Here is a 16,977-nt window from a genome sequence, read left to right on the forward strand (position 1 = left end):
GTCACGCTAAAATAATTCTAAATCTACGAAAGGCTTTGTCACGCTAAAAAATCTAAATCCACTAAAGCCTTTGTCAAGATTAAATAATTCTAAATCCAATAAAACCTTTGTCACGCTTGAATAATTCTAAATCCACTAAAGCCTTTGTCACGCTTAAATAATTCTCAATTCACGAAAGCCTTTGTTACGCTTAAATAATTCTAAATCCACTAAACCCTTTGGCACGCTTAAATAATTCTAAATTCAATAAAGCCTTTGTCACGCTTAAATAATTCTAAATCCACTAAAGCCGTTGTCACGCGTGAATAATTATAAAAACACTAAAGCCTTTGTCACGCTTGAATAATTCTAAATCCACTAAAGCCTTTGTCACGTTTAAATAATTCTAAATCCAAGAAGCCGTTGTCACGCTTGAATAATTCTAAATCCACTAAAGCCTTTGTCACGCTTAAATAATAATAAATGCACTAAAGTCTTTATCACGCTAAAATAATTCTAAATCAACTAAAGCCTTTGTCACGCTTAAATAATTCTAAATCCACTAAAGCCTTTGTCACGCTTGAATAATTCGAAATCCCCTAAAGCCTTCGCCACGCTAAAATAATTATAAATCCACTAAAGCCTTTTGTCAGGCTAAAATAATTCTAAATCCACTAAAGCTTTTGTCACGCTAAAAAAATATAAATCCAAAAAAGCCTTTGTCACGTTAAAATAATTCGAAATCCACTAAAGCCTTTGTCACGCTTGAATAATTCTTAATCCACTAAAGCCTTTGTCGCGCTAAAATAATTCTAAATCTACAAAAGCCTTTGTCACGCTGATACAATTCTAAATCTAATAAAGCCTTTGTCACGCTTGAATAATTCTAAATACACTAAAGCATTTGTCACGATTGAATAATTCTAAATCCAATAAAGCCTTTGTTATGCTTGAATAATTCTAAATCCACTAAAGCCTTTGTCACGCTAAAATAATTCTAAATCCACTAAAGCCTTTGTCACGCTTGAATAATTCTAAATCCAATAAAGCCTTTGTCACGCTAAAATAATTATAAATCCAATAAAGCATTTGTCACTCTTGAAAAATTATAAATCCACTAAAGCCTCTGCAACGCTAAAATAATTCTAAATCCAATAAAGCATTTGTCACGCTAAAATGATTCTAAATCTAATAAAGCCTTCGTCACGCTTGAATAATTCTAAATCCACTAAAGCCTTTGTCACGCCAAAATAATTATAAATCCAAATATGCCTTTGCTACGCTAAACTAATTCTAAATCCACTAAAGCCTTTGCCACGCTTGAATAATTCTAAATCCACTAAAGCATTTGTCACGCTAAAATGATTCTAAATTTAATAAAGACTTCGTCACGCTTGAATAATTCTAAATACACTAAAGCCTTTGTCAAGATTGAATAATTCTAAATCCACTAAAGCCTTTGTCACGCTTAAAAATTCTAAATCCATGAAAGTCTTTGTCACGCTTAAAAAATTCTAAATCCACGAAAGCCTTTGTCACGTTAAAATAATTCTAAATCCAATGATGCCTTTGTCACGCTAAAATACTTCTAAATCCAATAATGCCTTTGTCACGCTAAAATAATTCTAAATCCAGTAAAGCCTTTGTCACGCAAAGATAATTCTAAATCCACTAAAGCCTTTGTCACGCTTGAATAATTCTAAATGCACTAAAGCCTTTTTCACGCCATTTATTTAATAGAATATGTGATAGTCTCGCAGATAATCCCTTGCATACAAACCAACATAGATCGTCATGTTATGTTTGTCCTATGAAAGGCCCTGGTGTTATTTTGGTGAATATGACACAAATTGCTGTTATTTTGTGCTTATCGCAAAAAAGAACAATTTTTAAGCCCAAATATTATATGAATAACTTGATCGCATAACACAATACTCACCATTAATCATTGCCAAATCACAAAGAAAGTTTCTTCTGATAAACTTTTTATTAGACTGCATACGGGACAATCACGTCAAGCTGTTTTATTGTGCACTACGGTAACAATTTTCTGACATTTGATGAAGCCGTTGTGCAAATAATAGATCAAGTTGCACAAATAATAATAATTGGAATCGGGAATGGGAAGTGTGTGCAAATAACCAAGAGAATCCGAATCTTCGGTCTATTCAATGTTACATAAAAAGAGCTGTGAAAATGCAATGGTTTGAAATACATTAAATTTGAAATAGAACTATTTAAAGTAAGTTGATGTAATTCAAGAAATGATATGCCAGTCTCCATTATAAAATTCCCCGTCATATATTGTGTTTTCCAACTTTTGTCTGTAGTATTCACGATTTGTTTGATACGGCTGAAAACAAAAACCATGTGTGTAAACTTGATCGTATTTACGTTCTTTTGGGATATAATTTTCCACAAATCGCACGCATAACTCATTAGTAATTTTAAACCCTATAAATCAGCATCTCACAGTTGCCAAATATATATCTCCATAAGAGACCTATTGATTAAAATGGGAGTATTTGTGAATAAAAAGCCACGCAAGCATTAGTCTGCCTGTTATAACTCCTTATTGAGCATTGCATTCATCAAGCATGCACTGCGGGGTTTTTCCCTTCTTTTTTTGTAGAAAATCCATCTTCCAGGAATGGTTCTGATGATCTAGAAGCAGTACAGTAGTATATTTCACGGCTGTTAGTAGAACTTATATATAAGTCACTGATATCCATAAGCAATCTGAAAAGAGAAAACTGTCTCGTTAAGAGCTGCTATCATCACTTACGATCATAACTTCCTCACCATTTTCTGAATATATTGCTATTATTATTATTATTATTATTATTATTATTTCTTTAGATCAGTGCCAACACGATTGCAGATATTCTTAACCTTCATTCTGTACCATGTTTGCGTTGTATCATTGTTATTTCTTGTTCAAAAATAAGAGATAATACCAACTAATTAATTTACTTATTTTTTTCCTTAATCACATATTTAATATCGTTCCAATCCACATTATTGTAGTATGCATTGGAAAACATGGCAAGGACAGCACAGTTTAGTATTTATTTGATGATCTACCCACTTATCCTTTTCTTCAGCGCCAACACCTTCAGAATATTTCGTTATAACGCCTTGACATTATATCATTATAACATCTTGAGATCATGTCCGTATAACACATTGGGATCTTATATCCTTATGACACCTTCAGATTATATCACAATATCACTGATTATATCGTTATAACACCTTGAGATTATATCACAATAACGCTGATTATATCGTTATAACACCTTGAGATTATATCACAATAACACTGATTATATCGTTATAACACCTTGAGATTATATCCGTATAACACATAGGGATCTTATATCCTTATGACACCTTCAGATTATACCACAATATCACTTATTATATCGTTATAACACCTTGAGATTATATCCGTATAACACATAGGGATCTTATATCCTTATGACACCTTCAGATTATACCACAATATCACTTATTATATCGTTATAACACCTTGAGATTATATCCGTATAACACATTGGGATCTTATATCCTTATGACACCTTCAGATTATATCACAATATCACTGATTATATCGTTATAACACCTTGAGATTATATCATTACAACACCTTGTGAGTATATCATTACAAAACTTTGAGATTTCATATCCTTATGACACTGTCCGATTATATCACAATAACACTGATTATATCGTTATAACACCTTGAGATTATATCATTACAACACCTTGTGAGTATATCATTATAAAACCTTGAGATTTCATATCATTATGACACCTTCAGATTCTAACACTATAACACTGATTATATTGTTATAACACCTTGAGATTATATCATTACAACACATTGTGAGTATATCATTATAAAACCTTGAGATTTCATATCATTATGACACCTTCAGGTTCTAACACTATAACACTGATTATATTGTTATAACACCTTGAGATTATATCATTACAACACCTTGTGAGTATATCATTATAAAACCTTGAGATTTCATATCATTATGACACCTTCAGATTCTAACACTATAACACTGATTATATTGTTATAACACCTTGAGATTATATCATTACAACACATTGTGAGTATATCATTATAAAACCTTGAGATTTCATATCATTATGACACCTTCAGGTTCTAACACTATAACACTGATTATATCGTTATAACACCTTGAGATTGTATAGATTCTAACACCTTGTGAGTATATAATTATAACACCTAGAAATTATATAAATATAACTTTGAGATTATATCATTATGACGCCGTGAGATTAAATCCTTATAACACCTTGATATTACACCTTGAGATTACATATCCTAACGACACGTTCAGATTAAGGGCACCGAGTGCCCGAGTGGTCTAAAGTGCTCACCGTTACGGATCACTTCCATCTCACCATTGTCTGTGTCACCGTTACGGATCACTTCCATCTCACCATTGTCTGTGTGGGTTCTAAAGCGATTACCGTTACAGATCACAGCCATGTCACCTCTGTCTGCGTGGGTTCGAGTCTTACACTCTGTCAATGTGGGTATTGAGAAAGCTTACCAGTAGCTTCTCGTGTGTTGTTTGTTCTTTCCCAGGTTTTACCTGATTCATCCTCCACCACTTATAATGGCCGCCATGTATAGCCGATCTTGTGCTAATAATTGGAGTTAATGATGATGATGATGATGATGATGATGATGATGATGATGATGATGATGTTCGTCCATCGGTGTCTATGAGGACCATCTAATGTCATCGATTCACCTGGGGTGGGTCCGGAGATGGCTGATCAGTCCAATCCGGGCCCGGAAAAGTCTGTTGCAGTGGGGACATGGATGTGCAGGTTGCTAGCCGGAAGTTGCGGAACTGATGTTCCTGAATTGCTCAGATCACGTTTTTCAGCTGCGTCCACCAGTCTTTTCTGCTCAAAGGCTTCCGCACCAGCGTTGACTTGAATGCGCCAAGCAGATCGGTGAGCAGCCACACTCTCCCAGGTATCAATGCCTAGGTTCTTCAGCGAAATCTTGAGGGTGTCATTGTATCTCTTTTTTTGACCACCGTGAGATCTTTTGCCTTGTTGTAGCTCTCCATAGAAGACCTTCTTAGGTAGGCGTTCTACCGGCATGCGGACAACATGGCCAGCCCATCGGAGTTGTGCCTTGCACAGCATGGTGTGGATGCTTGTCATGCCGGCCTTAGTGAGCACCTCTGTGTTTGGTACTTTGTCCTACCATCTGATTTTCAGTAGTTTCCTCAGGGAGCTCATATGGAAGTGGTTCAGTTTTTTAACATGACGTCTATACACAATGGAGTTAAATCCTATAACAACAAAAGCCTTCAGATTATATCACTATAGCACAGAGTATATCATTATAACACCTTGATATTATATCATTATAACACCTTGAGATTATATCATTATAACACCTTGAGATTATATCATTATAACACCTTGAGATTATATCATTATAACACCTTGATATTTTATCATTATAACACCTTGATATTTTATCATTATAACACCTTGATATTTTATCATTATAACACCTTGAGAGTATATCATTATAACACCTTGAGATTATATCATTATAACACCTTGATATTTTATCATTATAACACAATGAGATTGTATAAATATAACACCCTGAGCTTATATTATTATAACATATTCAGATTATAGTGTTATTATTGATAGCTGATATTTCCTAATATATTTTCTTCGCAATTATTCACTATCACGCGAATAATAGGAGAAAGGCATTTTCACTGAACTTTCGGTTTGCCATGGACTTGCCATGAAATGTCATGATATGATAAGGTATTGTTTGTTTGTTTGTTTTCTTTTGTTTTTGGTTTTTTTCCGGAAGGGATGTCATGAGCTGAAAAGAACTTTTCACAATAATGATGCAAGTGAAATCTATACAGAGAAACAATAACAACAAAATAAACAATAGGCAACACATCAAGCAATAAATTAGGTATATACCTTTATTTTCACGAATATAATTCAAATTAAGTCTTACATATGTAACTAAGTTTTGCGTCCGTCATTATTGTCCCTAAGGAAAACAGTAATATAATATTAATTATTTCCTGGAGATATGCTAGCCAGTGAAGAATGTTACTTGCTTTGAGCAGAAAATAGAATTCAAGCCTAAACAGAAAATATCATGTTTACTGAGTTTATTCTTTAGACTTTTGCGAAGAATATCAAAGAAAACAGAACTGATTCGTCCACTTGCATGCATATCACATGCACTTAAGATGTTAGTAAGATGTTAGTAATTTCATACAAATGCATATTTTCCCAGAAAATGCAATATGACTGATTTATTTTTTTAAAAAATATTTTACATCAAAGTTGACCCAAGTACGATAGCCTATTTGCATCAGTACGTATAACCAGTGTCATTGATATCGTCAACGATACAGAGAAATGAAGAAAGTATGTAAGGAACACAATTATTATTATGGTACGTAAATGCATTCACAGCAAAATTAACGTATACTGTTCAGTGACAGAAGTTCATAGATCATTTATTTGGTGCAGACTTGATGAATGCAATACTGAAAGAATATACTTGTTTCCTTTTCGAAGTTGTGAAGTATTATATTTTGAAAACATTCATATTTAACATATGTACCTATTATGAAAATTAATTTGTCACTCACATTGATGACTAGCTTGAACTGTGTTTAAGACTTCATATATTTTCAAAGAAACTGTAATACACAGTTATATATTTTTCTATAGAAGCGAGTTTAATTAGTTTAATCAGGATGATAGATAGAGCCATGCTAAGGCATAAATCATGGCTCCTGATCTGGTCAAATGTATCAATATGACACAAAAAGCCACGATAAGGCATGAATTGCGGCAACTTATCTGGTCAACTGCGTCAATATGACACATAAAGCTACGAAAAGGCATAAATCGTGGCTCCTGATCAAATGTATCAATACGACACATAAAGTCATGATAAGGCATGAACTATGTATGACTCCTGATCTGCGTTATTATGAAAAATATAGCCATGATAAGTTATGTATTGTTATTCCTGATCTGGTAAGCTGCGAGAAATATAGAATGTTTGTTCTCTAAAAGGCATCACAAATATAACATTATCAACAGCATAAATATAGTCTGGCAATTAAGAGCCAACATAATAATAATAATAATAAAAATGAGGACTTTGTATAGCGCCTAATCTTTAGAAGCTCTAAGAGCTTTACAACATTAGACAACACCTGTAAGATAACAAACATATAATGATATGATTACAAAACCTAACACAATGAAATTAGGAAAAACATTTTTTTTTTTAAAAACATACTGAGAATATTTCAGGTAGGAAACATTATTAGGTCTTTAAGTTTGTCCTTGCAGTCGAAATAAGTGAGTTTTGAGAGCCCTTTTGAATGTGATCACTGTGTGTTTGTGTCTAAGTTCAGTGGGTAATTCATTCCACGTTGCTGGGCCTTGGTATGCAAAAGAACGCTGTCCATATGATTTTGTTTTCAAAGTGGAAATAATGAGTATACGATTGTCGAAAGAGGAGCGTAAGTATATTGCTGGTGTGTACACATGGGTGACGACGGATAGGTATGTTGGACTAGGGTCCGACAGTGAAACGTAGCACAGAGAACACATTTTGTGTTTGATTCTGGATCGAATGGATAGCCAGTGTAGGGTACTTAGCAGCGGGGAGGTGTGCTCTGATCGTGGTACTCTAAGGATGATCCGAACAGCTTTGTCTTGAACTTTTTGAAGTTTCTGGAGTAGATATTGAGATGAACCAGGCATAATTGAGTTACAATAGTCCAGTCTTGAAAGTACTAATGAACACACAAGTGTTTTTGTGGCATCAACTGAAAGATATTTGCGAATTGAGCTGATGCTTATCAGCTCAAGATATTCAGCCTTGCATATGTTCATCACATGTTGGTGCAATGTGAGAGTAATGTCCAGAGTAACACCTAGGTTTTGTACTGATTGTGTGAATTTAATTATGTTGTTGCTGATATTTATTGTTTGAGGTAAAGGATGTGAATGAGAAAGTATTTGTGTTGTGATCAGAATGGCCTCAGTTGTATCATCATTCATCTGCAGCTTGTTACATGTCATCCATGATTTCACATCAGAAATGCACCTCTCTACACCTCAGATGGTAGCATCAACTTCAGTTGGCTGGCTAGATTTGTATATTTGGGTGTCATCTGCGTACAGTTGGTGAAACACTGGATGATGATCTATGACACTTGAGAGCGACTGAGTGTACAGAATGAAGACAACAGGTCCAAGAACAGACCCCTGTGGAACACCACAACATAGATCAACTGGGCTGGAGTATATTCCATTTGCAGATACAATTTGTGTCCTGTTGACCAAGTAGTACTTGAACCGCAGTAAGGCTGTATCATCAATGCAAAATACATGATGGGGACGGTGAAGTAATATATCATGGTCTATTGTGTCAAATGCTGCAGACAATTCAAGGAGGGTGAGGACTGTAATTTTTCCGCTATCCAACGCACAGAGAATGTCATTAACTACTTTTAGAAGAGTAGTTTCAGTACTGTGGCAGGGGCAATATGCAGATTGTACATTGCTAAAAAGACTGTTTGACTTTAGATGAGATACAAGCTGGGATAGAACAACCTTTTCTAAGATTTTATATGAATGGGAGATTAGAAACTGGGCGGTAGTTCTTTAAATCGTTATGGTCTAGTGTTTGTTTCTTCAGCACAGGCTTTACAATGGCAGTTTTGAAAAATGATGGGAATTCCCCGGATGAGAGAGACGTATTAATAACATCGGTTAGTGAAGGCAATACTGGATCTAAGCACTCAAGCAGCAGTGATGTTGGAATTGGATCAATTTCACATGACTTTGGTGAACTCTTCATCAGGATAGTACGTACGAAATCCACAGAGACAGGTTCAAATGCTGCTAATGGTTGCAGTTCTAATTCTGTATCCCAAATGTATGGTGACGACGAGTCAATTGAAATTGTGGTGTCAAGCTTTTCTCTAATGGTTTGTACTTTGTCACGGAAGAAATTTGCAAACATGTCCGGAAGGTCGACTGGAGAGAAGGTAGTTGGAAGTGGTGTAGGTTTGTTCCTTGACATTAGCTTGTTGGTAATCTCGAAGAGCTCTTTGCAGCTAGAACTTTCCATGATCGTAGTAGTGTAGTGGGCTGATTTCGCTGCATGGATTATATATGTGACATTCTTCTTAGCGACTTCATAGATTTGCTTATGAATAGTGAGCCTGTTGGAAAGCCAGAGCCTCTCAGCTTTACGGCGGGTTTGTTTAGCAGTGCGAAGCTGGTCCCTAACACTGCTATACCATGGAGAACACTTTTGAATTTATACTGTGCACTTGGTAGCTGAGGCATGTTTGTCAAGCAATGAACGCAGACAGTTATCGAGTTGTTCTGCGGTAGGAGGTAAGCAAGTTGTTAGATTAGCTTGGATGTCGTGCATTAGTTTGGTGCTATTTATAATACGGAGGTTTCTCTTAGTAGCAGATAAAGGTGGAGGGTTAGGGACTGATACGTCAAGATGGCATATAATGCAGAGGTGATCTGATGCAAGGTCATGCGATACCAGGGACGACCGTAGAATGTTATCATCAGGTCTATGAAGAATCCAGTCTAAAATGTGACCATGTTTATGGGTGTGTTGGTTAACTGACTGTTTGAGGTTGAAAACATATAATGGAATCTATGAGTTTTTATGTATTTGAGTTTCCGGGCAGTCAAAGTGAAAGTTGAAATCTCCAAGAATAATCAGGTTGCCACCTATCGAATTTCCATAATCCAGGAGATTCGGAAACTGCTCCAAAAAGAGTGAGTTAGCGGGGGGGGGGGGGGGGCCGGTATAGGCAGAAAAAAATGGACTGACCTTTCCTCCAGTGTGAATGTGGTTTGGACTAGTTGAAACGATGTGTGGTCGAAATTGAACGTTGTGGTATAGTTAAGACGTTTTATCATGGAGTTCTTTGTGATGACAGCAATTCCACCTCCGCTAGAATTACGGGAGAACGACTTGATGGAGCAACCAGTGGGTGTTAGATCCGCACACTTGGGCTCATCATCTGATGTTTTTAGCCATGTTTCTGTCAGGAAAAATATGTCAACATTCTGGTCGTTGATAAAATTAACATACAAAGAGTTTTTAATATATATATATATATATATATATATATATATATATATATATATATATATATATATATATATATATATATATATATATATATATATATATATATAAATATATATATATATATATATATATATATATATATATATATATATATATATATATATATATATATATATATATATATATATATATATATATATATATATATATATATATATGTATGTATGTATGTATGTAATCAATTATTCCAGACGTGACTTTGGTTTTCAAAACGTCTCATATTTTACATTGGGAGCACACGAGTGATATATATTCTCCAAAAAATGCACTGAGAGAACAAATTAACCTATTAAACAATCTGGAGGCATCATACTTCCAACAGCAGATCTGTGTCACACTTAGTGACATTTGTAATTGTTATAAAATGTTAATTTTTAAATTTTCTCCCATATCAAGTAATATTGGTCTCTACAAACGCGATGATGATATATTTGCAAAACTGTACTCCATATTGTTCAAGCATGTAAAAAGCTTCATATTTTTTTTAACATGGCAAGTTAGTCCTTATGTTTGAATCTTGAATTTGCCACCTATGTCATACCACGACATTCCTTTTAAAACGTTGCAATATGAAACCAGTTATTGTTTTTTGCAAATACAATATACTTATACATTTACGCTTCTGCGTTACTACCGATATAGTAAAGCAAAGTTATTAAATAGGAACAAGTTATTAAATAGGTGGAAGTTATTAAATATGTATCAGCTATTAAATACGTAATAGTTATTAAACATATATATGTTATTAGATATGTCCAAGTTATTAAAATTATGTTATTATACATAAATAATTTATTAAATATGTACAAATTATTAAATAAGTTCAAAATATTAAATGGGTATGAAAGCAATGCATCAGAATCCTGTAATTGTTTATGCCTAGGCAAAACTTCAGTCATTAATCTCACTCTTGTATGATATTGTCCATATACGCCTAACAACATGGTTTCGAACCTAGTTATATAAACTATGTTCTACCGTCTTCACTCTGCTATTTATGTGTAATATGAAAACGTCTAGATGTATATGCATCATATGTTGAAATGGACATTATTATATTCCGTAAAGCAAGATTCACAAATCGTGATTTTGTAAACCAACTTCAAAGCTGCTTGACCAATGTCAAGGTTGTTTGACTAAGATTACAAGTTTATAAACCCCAATAACGTTATGCAGTAAAACGTGGCCGGCAGGGAAAAAAAGGCGTTTCAATCCGATATCTTGTTTTATCCTGTGATTACATAAGAAAATTAATCAGACAGTTATACCACAAGGTAAATATTGCTTCACCTGCGACTATACGCCTTAACCTGGAACAGGGTGTATTGATCAAATGATAAGCCCATCCACTTGGTAAGATGTATTATGGGAAAAGTCAGATCTAATTGAAGCTTTATTGATAGATGTGTGAGTACTAGAGAATGCTTTTTAAAAAAAAAGGAATTGTAATTGAATGTTCGCTTCTTTATTTTCAATCAAATATAATAAATTCCATGAAAAGATTGATTCTAAGTATCAGAAACAGAGAATGTAACTTGTAACATGCCAAAGCTGAAGTGTCAAACTATTATGAAATATTGCATTTTATTGCAAAATAACAAGAACATTACTCTTTACTGAATTTGGATCCAGCTTCGATAATTACACCCAACCGTAACATGTCTTTATTCCTGAACATAGTTTATACGTTTCCCAACTCATACGTTCATGATTTATTCTAAAAGATCGTCAAATTAAACGGATTGTATCATGTGTAAAACAAAGCATTATCTTTAAATGGCAACTTATGAATACAACAGGAAATATAAATATTTTGGTATCCGGCGGAGGGATCAAACAATTGGTTTTGACATCTAAGACTTATTTTGGTGCGCTCGCATTGTTATAGAGAGTTTTCATTGGAATTGAAAGACTCATATTTTTTGGTCTTTTTTCACATTCTTTAAACACGTGGTCTAAATTTGGCTGGGGTTGATAGTGCTTCGTAACTCTAGATATTTTATATATGCTAGGGCAAAGACTGACAGAGGATTCCAACCAAATTTGTACATTCGTTATGTTTGCCGATAGTGATGAAACTGAAAGGCAAATGTAAGTTAAACAAAACCCATTATTCTTGCAAAATCTACCCGGAAATCGTTGAAAATCAAACTGGACTCGCACCAACCTTGGTTTCACTGCAAGGAGTCCTTCAAACATTATTCAGATAAAATAAAGTTTGTGTAAAAGGTAACACGATATGACGGGAGCATGGCTAGAAATGTGACACAGAGTCCTTAAATGTGACGCAATTAAGATGCAAAGGGCTAAATCAGACAAGGGCCATAATCCTAATGTACATTTTACACACACACACACACACACACACACACACACAAAATCAATTTTAGCAAGACGTTGTTAATAAAAAGCCTATATATAAGAAGTCATTCAGAATAATTAATGGAAATGTTCGCAATCAAATATATCGCCCTAGCTCAGTAACAGTTTGGATGAAGACTGTAAAATGGGTCTTCTTTGTAAGATGAATCATGCTAAGTATGAGTTACACATTAAAGTCTTTTAAAGGTTCACGAGAAGAAATAAACTTGAAAGGCAAAGCTCTAAGTTAAACAAGATCTATAACTCCGCTATGCTGGACAACAGTGAAAACAGTAAACAAATGTTGCTCTGGTACCTGTAATCACACAAGACTAGATTGATATTAGGGCTGATCGAGGCAGAAAAAGCTGGCAGTCTAGGGTTCTAACCCATGCAGCATATATGTGTTAAACCTAATTCAAATTCTGAGTTAGAAGATGAACTAAAGCAAGGCTAAAAGTTTTTACAAAAATTAAAAGTAAAAGGGATCTATGAAGCCATATAAATCATACGCATTAACTGATCACTACAGTTTAATTAAGGAAATGAAAAACACGAAAGAAACAAGGTTCTAATTTTGCAAGATCAGCAAAAACTGTACAACAAGCAAAGGTGTTTTTAGTTATAATGCGATAAATATTTTATCCTATTTTATTAATACTCTGCGATTTTATAAAACATTCTTGCGAATGACAAATGCGGTATAAAAAAAAACTGTTCACACAAAAAGCATACACAAACACGTGACAGGAAGTTCCGAGTGTCTAATGTAAACTTGAAAGAAAAACATATATTCCAGAAATCAAACGAGGTCAATAATATGGCAACATAATAATGCTGATAATTATAGCTGCTCATCCAAAGTTCAAGATTAAGCCAACAAAAACGTGATTAAACGAGAATATCACACGAACTATACTTTCATACCAAACAACAAAAATACTTTGCAGTAAAACATAGTTACCTCCCATTGCAGTATTCATTTGCTTCCAACTATATACGATGAAAAGAAAACTTAAGTCAGCATTTCGTTTAATGAATTATATTATGCAGCTGGAGAGCGTAATTTATAGTTTATTTAATAGGTTTTACAAGTTCACGAACATGATCCCTCTTCTAGGCTCAATAAAAGTCGACAGTAATTTGGATTATTTATGTGCAGTGATGTATCAACGTTTGTTGCAATGAAATTCGATTTATGTTCTTCCTTTTTGGAGATGTTTAAATTCGTTTAAAGCATTCAGTGGTGAAATATTATTCAGTGTAATGCAGGATACGTGTTTCCTTTTCTACCTCCCAAAACAACTTTTCAGATATGCCGAAACATTAGTTTTTGGAGAGGTTACTTTCATAAATCAAGTGCAGTAGCGTCATCACGTCTTTAATCTATAATTCTATGCATTTTGGGCTACAACACTTTTATCACGGGTTGATGCCTTTGACGAAAAGTAGTGTGTGTATATGATTTGGATTTTTAGGATAGCTTTAACAAATTTTCAGATATATCGCTACTATGCCTGCAATGTGGCAGTTTATAGTGATGTCTAGCAGTGGTGCGTCATGCCATGGACATTCAGACATATCGCTACTATGCCTGCAATGTGGCAGTTTATAGTGATGTCTAGCAATGGTGCATCATGCCATGGAAATTTAGACATATCGTTATTATGCATGCAATGTGTCAGTTTATAGTGATGTCTAGCAGTGGGGCATCATGCCATGGACATTCAGACATATCGCTACTATGCCTGCAATGTGGCAGTTTATAGTGATGTCTAGCAGTGGTGCATCATGCCATGGACATCCAGCAATATGACGCATCCAGACACATTATCATAACGAGAGGCTGACCAATCCTAACATTAACATCTTAATGCTTGGCTCATTGATATGACTCGGCCGGGGTTCGAACCAGTGATTTCCATCATTCCAGGCGGACGCTCTAACCACTAAGGCTACAGGAGTGATCAACCAAAAATTTAGGAATACATCATATAATTTCAGACACTTATTTTTGCCAAAGAAATAATATTTAAAAACAAGTATTATGAGCATTAGACATTAATTATAAATTACAAAATTAATATTAGTATTATTAATGACATTCAGCGTTGCTTAACAAGAGGTTTCATACCTAATTCTTCTTGTATTATTTCTTCTTTTTTTCTGAACGATGCAGATCACCTGCCAGACGTTGATAGTAATGAAGATGTTATTATGAATAAGATACATTTTTAAACAACATAAATGCATTATGAGAAAAACAGCAAAACTTGAAAGCGAACGTGCAACACACGACTGGATAAAGAATGTTTTTTTTTTCTATGAAACCATATTCCAAGTGGAAAAGCCTCAATGTCCAACAGTATCAACTTGACACTAGCTTTCATAAACGTATGGCAAACTACTCCCCTGTCTTACGAAACTGGAAACACCAACATCTTTAAAATTAAATGTTTTGTAAAGTGAATAGTAAACATATATTTATTCATTTCATACTTTAAAATTAACAAAGGAGAAGAATGTCTGGCGTGTTTTTTCCTAATATAGAACAAACATTATGCAGCCAGTTTTATTTCCAAAAGGTGTGATATTATTATCCCAATGCACTCACGGTTACTTGGACATTTTCTACGTTGGATATATTTCCTTCACTGATTGTGTATTTAAATGCTCATACAGATTATTATATAAAAATATTCTTAGATATGTTAGACAATATAATCAGCATCCCGAGCTGCATACGTCCACCCCTCCATTCATAACATGCATACATGCATGCACTGCTAATTGCAAGACACTTACCTATGGAAGTGTAAATTATAACCGCAACCACTGATATTAACAAGGTAACACCGATCGATAGAAAAGCAATGTTCAAAACTCTCTTTAAGCACTTATACTTTTCCGGGTTTTCACAATCTAGAATTTTGTCCGCATCGCGCCTTCCACTCAGTCTATTATCTTGCAACTTTTCATTAATCTTTTTCCACACAGTATGTTTTCCGACAGATTGCGCCTTGACAGCACCATCCGAATCCGTTACCACAATGTCGATGGCACGCTGATCCATTGTTAACGCAATGATGTCCGTTTTCTTTCTCAACAGCTATAAGATTCTTAGAAAAAAATTCTCCATGTGCACGTAGTCATTTATAAACCATGTGGTAGACAAGCAGCCTTGTATCTTTATCCAAATTGAACGCTATCAATACAAATTACTTAGATTTGAGCATGATTACCAAAATGGTACACGATGATGGACAATGTCTGTCATGAATATTATTTGTCTTTTGAACGCTAGCTTAGGAATAATTTTAAACATTCAGATCTGAGCAATTACATTACTAAATCCAACATCTGCAGTCGCACTGCGAGCAAGCACTACATTGGTTCGACGTCTTTGGAAGCCATCAATATGCCGTGTCATTTACGATTTAGAAATGTTGAATATTTATCGAGCTTGTTACAATCATGGCTGGTTCTCTACATCAGGCAATAATTTGGAATAGGATTTGTTAGGTACTTCGGATGAATAGCGCTTCGTGGGTACGTCGGATGAATAGCAGAACTTTGTGGTACGTTTGGATCAATAGCATTTTATGGTAGGTCGGATAAATAGCAGCACTTTACGGGTACCTCAGATGAATAAAATGTCATGGGTACGTCTGCCTTGAGGTACCTCATGTATACGCTTGATGAAATCAGTTGCGTTATTTAATTCCAATGAGTGACACGTGACAATCATGCCATGAATTACAGTGTTCTAATTGGGTCCGACTTCACACCAGTTTTGTATTTTGTAATATAGAGTTCGAAGATGCTCGACGATGAGATTTTCAGCGCTAGGCTATTGAGATGGTTTTGGAGTACACTGAAATCAAACTGACTACGCCTAACTGAACTGGATTCAAGATGATACAATGCCTCTAGTACCATGTTAACGTGTTGAATCGATCCAACCAGAACAGAATCAAATTGCTGGATAAAAAAAACAAAACACTTGCATATGATCAGTTAACAGTGCTCCGAATGAAATTGTATCTTATCATTTTGAAGGTATAAGCGTACTTCTTTGCTTCATCAGAAAATTGCATGTCTCACAACAGGTAAAATGTATTGATTTTTGTTGAAATGCTTGAAAATAATTCAATTTAGATAAAAGTGAATCTCCGTACAATAGAGACCACGCATAAGGATCATAGATATCCAAATCAAAGCCCTGTAACGAACACAAGCTGTTCACTGTTGTGTTTCAGGCATATGTTTCAATCCTTTGTTTTCTATTTCGGTTTTAGTCCCTTCTGAATCGATAACGTGGCAAGTAAAATAGATCTTCAGCTTGGCCTAACAATTCTAGACAAAAGATC

General features: G+C 34.6%; 1 long non-coding RNA gene across 1 annotated transcript; it reads right to left on the minus strand.

The window, feature by feature from the left end:
- Positions 1-1,735: 1,735 nt before the first annotated feature.
- LOC149783946 (uncharacterized) lies at positions 1,736-16,748 on the minus strand. Its single transcript, XR_016414078.1, has 3 exons — positions 15,413-16,748; positions 13,572-13,600; positions 1,736-2,718 (listed from the first exon to the last, which is right to left on the minus strand). It is a non-coding gene; the product is annotated as an uncharacterized LOC149783946 (long non-coding RNA).
- Positions 16,749-16,977: the final 229 nt, after the last annotated feature.

The sequence above is a fragment of the Sinohyriopsis cumingii genome, chromosome 14 (genome assembly GCF_028554795.1).
Source record: "Sinohyriopsis cumingii isolate HCF-2022 chromosome 14, ASM2855479v2, whole genome shotgun sequence".
Taxonomy (NCBI): domain Eukaryota; kingdom Metazoa; phylum Mollusca; class Bivalvia; order Unionida; family Unionidae; genus Sinohyriopsis; species Sinohyriopsis cumingii.